The 8454-nt window shown below is 44.2% G+C and overlaps 1 long non-coding RNA gene across 1 annotated transcript; it reads right to left on the bottom strand.

Moving 5' to 3' along the window:
- Positions 1–429: 429 nt before the first annotated feature.
- LOC119012816 lies at positions 430–8207 on the bottom strand. Its single transcript, XR_005072604.1, has 4 exons — positions 6704–8207; positions 6454–6582; positions 1162–1379; positions 430–1039 (listed from the first exon to the last, which is right to left on the bottom strand). It is a non-coding gene; the product is annotated as an uncharacterized LOC119012816 (long non-coding RNA).
- Positions 8208–8454: the final 247 nt, after the last annotated feature.

Genomic DNA, 8454 nt, shown 5'->3' with positions numbered 1-8454 from the left:
CAACACATCGTGCGAGCAGTGTGTCTGCGTATCGCACGTCGTGCAGCAGGACGTGAGGGAAAATCTGCCTCGCTCGACGACACAACCCACCGCACAATCCTGAACTGTCTGACGGAAAAACGCACAAATTCCTGCGTAGATTAGTTCAAGACCTTCAAGTTGATAATCTCACACACACACACACACACACACACACACACACACACACACACACACACACCTAGTGAGCGCACACGAGTGAAGCGTGACACCATGTTTCTGACAGTTACACTGTGATATGATGCTGCTGGTTCTCAGTTCAGTTCCTGCAGTTTGACCTCCGTCTCTGGATTTCGAGTCCTTGTACATTATCTGCACATACACATGTAAGCATGGGACTGAACACTGAGAGGTCAAAGGTTACACAAATAGCTGAGCTGTAATGGAAGAGTGAGTTTATTTTAAAAAAGTGGGGGAGGACGGAGGACAGCGAGCTTCCTGTGAAGTAAAGTTCAGTTTAAATTCGGAGGTTCGGGAGCTTGAGGTGCTTCTGGCTTTAATTAAAGTTTGAACGTTGTTTAATTTCAGCTGGAAAGCACAAAGTGTCCACATCACACAGTCCTGCACAGTCCAGGTTCAAATTCAGTAACTACATCACAGAAAACGGATTATGTTATTCTGAGGAAATATTCAGCCATTAACTAACCACATTATAATCCTGATTGAGACTAACAAGGGCAGAAACTCATTATGGCTCCTTAAACTAGAGGCTACAACAGAAGTAACAGATTCAATAATGGAGATATGAGAATCAGTAATACTAAAAGAAGATGAAGATGAAGAAGATGAAGAGCAGGACCGACCACAGTCTGTGTGAACTGCGAGACGAGGGAGCTCAGAGTCTCGGGGGAAGAAGCCGAGTCCGTCACACGCATCAGGACTCTGAGTCCTGTTCAGTCCTCCTGGTCTGCAGCTTTCCTGCTCTCATGCTTCACTCTCACTTGATGTTTCTCCAGCCAGCAGCACGAAAACAATCAGCTCGTCCAACATCGTCACGTGTCTGCTGACCCGAGTGTTTCCATGTGTGCGACGACGAGTGTGTAAAGGGACGAATGATAAATGTGTGTTTGCACCAGAACACGTAGAACACGGACAATAAATGTTTAAAAAACTGGTACTTACACTCGTCTCACAGGAGCCCAGAGCCATTGTTCTTGTTTCTGGGGGTCACAGGAAGTTGAGAATATTTCTGACAGCGTGCCAGCGTTACCTCCTCGGAGAGGCCGTCTTATTTACTGCAGGGGGGAACAGTGGAGGGACGTTCCTGTCCGTCCCTGCATGCATTCATCAGTGGCAGGGCAGCAGCGTTCGGGTGGGAGCGGGAAGAGCGAGGAGGAAACCTGAGGGGAAACGCTGGTGTTACTACTGTTTGTAAAGAGGCACACAGGAGGCCGAGGCCGCGGCTCGGCACAACACAATGAGGTGGATTTTTCCCTGCGATCAATCTGTCAAGATCCACAGCCTTGGGGATCTAAAGAAGAATTGTGGAACTACTGTGTTCGTAGAATTATTTTGCAACCCATCTTTACTTCATCTGCATCAAAGTAGTTCAGCTGTCTGAAAGTCCTCAAGTCTTCTCAGAAGATTCACTATTATTCATACAAATGTTGTGACATGTGTGTTATGTTATTATCTTGTGTTCATCTAAGACGGAAAGTTTTTTAAAAATTGTATCTCTGATGGGAAACAAACATATTTCAGTTCCCTTTCATGGACTTTATCACCGACCTCGGCTCGGTTTCAGAGCCTTTATACAGGAAAGCCTGAGCCTGATATTTCCACGCAATAATTTCCTGTGTTCAGCTCAGAATGTCCCTCACAACTTCTGGTAGAGCTTCTGTTCCAAAGCCAGTAAAATCCATCTGCATCAGCCAAACAAGAACCAGGAGTTTTATTCTGAAAGGTCAAACTCCAACAAACTGCCAACGATAGTCTCACTCTGATCAGCTCTGTCGTTATAATGCTGACCTCCTCTACAATAAGATGAATACAATCTGTAGTCTCTCTCCTGGTTGTGGTTGATGTTCTGAGAGAGAACAAAGACAAAAAAATGACAGAGCTGTTTTATGTTCAGCTTGTTTAACCTGAAGGCTTGTGATGTCACCCAGGAGTCACCAGGGGGCACTTCCTGCTATTGAGGGGGGGGGATCTACCTTCCCGACCCTCTGCACCGCAGCACAGGACATGATTTACACAAGCGGTATTTATCTGTGAGTCTCAGATGGTGAAACATAATATCCTCACAGCGAGTTCCTCACAGGTCAGCGAGGGTCAGAGAAGGAAAGCGAAGAACATCCCTGCAAGAGTCTGAGAAGCATGACCGGCTGAAAATATCAGCGACACGGAGCTGCAGTGACCTGGAGGAGAGTCCGCTCTGTCAACCACAAGAGCTGCTCCCAAATGTGTTCAAACTGTTTATAGTTCATACAGTTTTATACGTATGACATCTGAGAAACATCAGAACTGGTAACTAACAAAAGTCTCACATGTCACAATAGTGCCGATCACACACTGCTGATTGAGACAGCAGCAGCCTGAAGAAATCATTTCCTCCAGCTTTCATTAAAGATGGAGAGAAAAGATCGGATGTTCCCTTTAAATTTGGGGGTTACAGCAGAAAATGACTTCACAGGATCAGATGAAAGAGAGTTAATTTAAATGATTTGGAACAAAAGAGGTGAAAAGTGACGAGGACTGAAAGATGAACTAGACAATAATAAAAAAAACAATTGACTCAAGTTTATCAAATGAACCAAAACCATGTGACACATTAAAGAAACGAGTCAGATGAGAACTGATCCTCTGCTGGGTGTCATGGCCGACCGCCTGCACGGGGACGAGCACAGTTTACATCAGTTTTAGTTGTGACACCTGAGAAAGAAGCAGCGTCACAAAAAACAGCAACAATTATGTAGAGAAGAAATATCAGCAATCAGAAAAACTTTAAGCAACAACCCTTCTTCTTCTTCTTCTTCTTCTTCTTCTTCTTCTTCTTCTCCTTCTTCTTCTTCTTCTTCTTCTTCTTCTTCTTCTCCTTCTTCTTCTTCTTCTTCTTCTTCTTCTTCTTCTCCTTCTTCTCCTTCTTCTTCTCCTTCTTCTCCTTCTTCTTCTCCTTCTTCTTCTCCTTCTTCTTCTTCTTCTTCTCCTCCTTCTTCTTCTCCTTCTCATTCTTCTTCTCCATCTCCTTCTCCTTCTCCTTCTTCTTCTCCTTCTTCTTCTCCTTCTTCTTCTTCTCCTTCTTCTTCTTCTCCTTATTCTTCTTCTTCTCCTTCTCCTTCTTCTTCTCCTTCTCCTTCTCCTTCTCCTTCTCCTTCTTCTTCTTCTTCTCCTTCTTCTTCTTCTTCTTCTCCTTCTTCTTCTCCTTCTTCTTCTCCTTCTCCTTCTTCTTCTTCCTGAACGGCTTCACTGATAACTTCTGGTAGCTTTGACCTAATAAGGCGTCTCAGGTGTTGTGACCAAGTGACGATCTGTAAAAATAGAAACTTTATTGGAATTGCAACTCGCTCTCCTGGAAATCAACTGCTGGCAGCCGTTAATCTCAGTGGGAATCTGTTGAGGACGAAAACATGAAACCTGAGGAAATGCTGGAAGTCTTTAAAGAATGGACAATATTGAAAATGATCCAAGCCAAAATTCATTGAATTCTGCAGAGTTCCGATGAAAGAATAGTAATATTACTGGAATAATTATATGAACATAAAAACATGCGACCATTGTTCTGTCACATGAGCTTCCTGCACATTAGATCATTAACTGTGTCGAGACGACGATGTTGAACTTCACGTTAACTTGCAGCTTCGTCGAGACGAACAAACTGAAATTCTGTCAAAGTACAAAAGTCTAGTAGCCAGTCGACGACCAGCGAGGATAATGATTTTAAATGTTCTCATTTTATTTACTTTTACCATCAATGAATCTGTAGAAATCCTGCAGAATAACATTAAAAAATGTTAAATGATGAGAGATCATCGTTCATGTTCCTTTAGTTTGTTGGTTTATTTGAGCTTCATCTCTGAAGATTTTAAACTCTGTTGATCTAAAAAGTATTTAACACCAGGATGAAACATACAGATGTGATGCTCACGTGCAGCTTCTCCTTAACAACGTTCATTTGTCTGATGAGACTTTAATCTGTGATTAATCCAACTTGACTCTGATACTCAGCCAACAGTTAATGAACACAGTGTCGTTCATCTATAAACAATATCTGGACGTCATTATAAAGTCGTAACTGATGAAATAAACATTTACAATCACTTATGAAATGTCTATAAAGCTTTTCATGGTTTGTTAAATGTCCAACACATTTACGTTTGTTAACGATGGTTATTAGCGTCACTGTTCACTCAAATGTTGAACAAGTTCAAAGTTCTGATCTGTTGTGATCCTGCAGCAGAACCTGAGACAATGAGCTCGTTCAGGAAACTGATAAGTTGTACTTTCACTGTCTTTGTAGTGCGTGTGTGTGTTTATATAATGACAGCAGCTCCCTGGAGGGTGTGTGTGGCACACCGGGTCATCTGGGTGGACATGTGCTCTGTGTGTGTGTGTGTGTGTGTGTGTGTGTGTGTGTGTCCACTGTCACCACTCATGACATAGCAACAGAGCTGAGTCAACTCCCCGGGGTGTGGGTGGATCAGGGCGAGTGATAAAGTATGGTGCCCGTGTGTGTGTGTGTGTGTGTGTGTGTGTGTGTCTGTGTGTGTCATGGAAACACCTCCCTTTTCCTCCTCCCTGGTACCGGTTCTCTGTGGTCCTTGGCAGAACGTTAACATTGCTGGCAGCCCTCGTCAAACGGACAGACAAACGTCACTTCGGGTCAAAGGTAATGAAAACACTGTGTGTGTTCTGGTCCAACCCAGCCGGGCCGCTGCTGCTGCTGCTGCTGCTGTGGAGGGTGAGGTGGATCAGGGACAGAGAGACTGATTGATCCTTGGTTATTTGATTACCTCTGTGCGCTGAGCTTTGTCCTTATCAGAGTTTTTTGTTTTGTGTCGTTTCCTAAATTACAATCTTCAGTTTCCCATTCTGTGGATATAGAGATATATTTCATTTAGCAGTAACAGAGTATTATAACACGTATAACTGATAATATGTCAGTAATATGTTCCTACAGTTACGTCACATGACGAGTTTCGATCCAGATCCTGAGTGAAGTGGAGCGTTCAGTCCACACCAACATTCTGTTGTCTTCCTCTAATCCGTGAGCGTCGCCGGACGTCGCTGCTTACTGGGGCCAGATCCAGTTCACTCGCTGGGCGCAGGCCAGGATTCACCCTGGACGGGTTGCCAGCTCATCGCAGGACCCTCACAAGGTGCCAACTGCACATCAGGAGCAACTTCAGGTTCAGTATCTTGCTCAAGGATACTTGGACATGTAGCGCAGCCCCAGGACAGCCGGGACTCGAACCCTCTGATCATCAGTCCACCAGCTGGACCCACTGAGCTGCAGCACGATATACATCATATCATCGCCTCCCTCATCACTTCAACACACCACGACAGCTGTTAACTGTTCAGCAGAGGTGATTCGGGCGTTTTGTTGGTGTTGTCAGTAACAGATTCCTCTGCAGAGCCAGTAGCACTGTAACGTATTCTATCACTGTAGATGAAGGTAACTAGTAATGTGTAACGTGTTGTATAGAGAGTAAGCTGCCCAACATTCATTCCTCCGGCTCTCCGTCCCCTCAGAGAGCAGCACTGTGAAGGCTCGCTGCTGTTAACACTGCACACCTGGAGGTCAAAGGTGAGTTACACACACACACACACACACACACACACACACACACACACACACACACACACAGCCGTTCTGGTGAAATGAATGGCTGGAGGACTTCCTTAATCCTGATTTCATCATTTCAGCTCAACTTGTCTCAACAGCACATGAAACATCTGTAACGTCCACAGCTGTCGGCCGCTCCCCGTCCGCTCCGTCACTCACAGCAGGCAGGAAGTCCAGATTTGGGCAAAGATCGACTCTGTAGCTCGTTAATCAGCCAAACTCAAGATAATCCACATTTATGTTTGAGACACGATATCGACGTTTCCCTCATCACTTCTACATGATGTGGAATTATGAATCCAGAGAGCAACGAAATGTTTACAGAACCAGTCGGATCATCAGAGGTTCAGTTCACTCTGCTGGTCACACATGAATTATTATATCTATTCATTATTTGTTGTATGTATATTTTATATATTGATGTAAATTCTCTCATCTGTTCTCACGGCTGATCATCCTCTTAAATCTTTGAATCTTGAATCTTCACTTTGGAAACGATGTGAGTGAGTCATCATTTTTCGGGCGAGGGATTTTAATTTAACTAGATTTAATTCAATGTGGCTCCTTGTGTTTAAGTTTTGAGTGTGTTTGTGTGTGTTAAGAGTAAAACTGATGAAAGTGTCAGTCACCTTTAAATCCTACATTCCTGAATATATCCTGTAGATTTCCACTGCGTTCGACCTGTGACCTCTGTGGAATGTGTCCTGATTTGGCCATCAGCAAACGACCGCTCACAGGCAGCCGGACGCCAGCGAGACCTTTGGTGGGTCAGATGAGGCAGAATAAACAGAAGTAATGTCACAAATATCCAACTGAAAACAGAACTGAACTGTGAATGTTGTTCGTGGCTCTGACAGCTTCACATTCACGCTCTCTTACTGTAAAAACACGGGCAGGCGCTGCTGCTGAGGAAACTAAACAGCCACCAGACGAGACTTGAACGCTCCTCTGGGTAAAATCATGGTGGCCATTAACGACGGATCCCAGGAGAAATATTTACAGAGACCGACCAGCCAACCACACTTCTTGTTGTGTGTCGCTGGACTGGATCCATGGCCGCTCACCACTGGGCATCCTGGAAAAGGTCAGAATCTCCAAAATGAAACGTTCATTACTCAAATATAAACACTGGACTGATTATTTTTGTTTCTCCGGCGTTGAACAAAGGATCTCGGCGCCGCTCACATCCCCTCCACCCCATTCCAACAGCACCACACCTCCTTCATGAGGGAAGCAAGGAGGCACTGAAATAGCAAAAAGGGGCACCGACACCTCGACGGCTGAGGGTGGTTCCTCACGTTTCCATGGAGACGTATAGAAATGTCAGCTCGCTCTCAGTTACTCAGTCATTTCGCCGCCATGGCAACACGTGGCTCCACTGAGTCACTCTGCGTCGTCATGGAGGCCGATCAATCGCATGTGATCACATTCCTTCGAGTCGACTCAGCCGAGACTCCATCTGGAAAGCCAGAAGCTCGAGGAATGAGAGTGATCTAATGTAGTTCTGCTCGTGTCCGGCCCGCTTCTTGTTCTGACTTCCTCTTCCGGTCCAGTCACCTTCCCCCCTGAGGGAGGCTGGAGGAAGCTCTGCTCCGGCCCGACAGAAGATGCTGAACGCTCCCAGTGACGACGGATTTAGACCAGAAGTTAGACGACTGTGTCTCTACCTGTGTGGTTCTGGTCCTGTGCTGAGGAAGTCGGCCCGCTTTACCGAATCCATGAGTCAGCGCCTCTCCTGGAAGAAGAGCTTTTTATAGTTACTGTGTCTGTTAATGAATCCTGCTGTGACTCTTCCACATCACAGTCTTCACTGGCAGCGTTACAGCCGTCTGCATGTCGAGTCTTCAGAGTCTGTGGGAGAGAAACTGAGTACGTTTAGTTCTGTGTGTACGAATCTGAAGGAACTTCTACTTTACTTCAGCGTTTCCTTTTTCTTTCCTTTTACTTAATTCTTCTGCTTCTTTTTAGATTTTGGAGACAAATTCTGCACTTTATACTCGATTACATCTGTTTGATAACATAGTTACCTGTAACTGACTTTCCCTGTGGGTGACTTGTTACCGCTCACAGAGGAACAGAGTATTTCAACACAACGTCTTCACTCTTTCTTTGAAACACGAGTAGAAACTGTAACAGATTACAAAGTGCAACATTTCGACTTTTTGGGACGTCGGCTTTAATCTTTGACATTATTTGGTTAATTAAAATCATTTTCCTGCTCAAACATCTCGTCGGCGGCTCAGACTTCCTCACCGGTGAAGCGAACGTGACGATTTCTTTGTTATCGAGCCGAGTCTTAACTTTTTAAAGGAGCAATCTGTAGTTTGGGTGAAGAAATGTTAATGAGCTGAGAAACATCCACAAACTGAATAAACAAACTTAAAGCACAGCAAACTTTATACTGTTCCACTGTGTTTTTTTTCATGGTAAGACTTAGTTTATATATATGGTATCATTAAAATAAACAATTCCATTTGATTGATAATGGCATAATTATAGTTAATTAAACCTTATTTAACTGTTAACTGTTGTTTATTGGACAGTTGTGATTTATGTTCATAACACTGTAAATGATTAATAAATACGGTGTGGTTCATTTATAAACTTTATTTTGATGCATCAGAAAGTTG

The sequence above is a fragment of the Acanthopagrus latus genome, chromosome 22 (assembly GCF_904848185.1).
Source record: "Acanthopagrus latus isolate v.2019 chromosome 22, fAcaLat1.1, whole genome shotgun sequence".
In the NCBI taxonomy this organism is placed as follows: domain Eukaryota; kingdom Metazoa; phylum Chordata; class Actinopteri; order Spariformes; family Sparidae; genus Acanthopagrus; species Acanthopagrus latus.
The sequence above is the reverse complement of the archived record's forward strand: the minus strand, read 5'-3'. Positions and strand labels throughout refer to the sequence as shown.